Genomic DNA, 356 nt, shown 5'->3' with positions numbered 1-356 from the left:
TTCTCGCTCGCTCGCTCCGCCGCTTCTTCCTTTGCGTTTCTTCTCTTACCGCGTTCTTCTTCGCGGGGGCTGTCTTATAGCTCATTCTCTCTTTCTCTCGCTCGCTCCCCGGGTAGACTCGTGTCCTCATCTCGCCACGGCGCCGCGGCGCCGCACCGCGCCGCGCCGCATCCAGTTGAGGAAGAGCGGCGGGACTTAATTACGGAGAATACTCTTGTTGCTCTCTCTCTCTCCCTCTCTCCTTTCGTTCGTTCGCCCCGTCATGTTATCGTATCATGAACGCCATGAAGAGAATGCAAGAGCAGCAGTTGCATTCCTCTTTAATTTTAAACGTACGAGCGAATCGTATGAGCGAA

The sequence above is a fragment of the Temnothorax curvispinosus genome, unplaced genomic scaffold, assembly GCF_003070985.1.
Source record: "Temnothorax curvispinosus isolate PA1 unplaced genomic scaffold, ASM307098v1 QBEX01011982.1, whole genome shotgun sequence".
Classification (NCBI taxonomy): domain Eukaryota; kingdom Metazoa; phylum Arthropoda; class Insecta; order Hymenoptera; family Formicidae; genus Temnothorax; species Temnothorax curvispinosus.
This window is presented reverse-complemented; position numbering follows the sequence as displayed.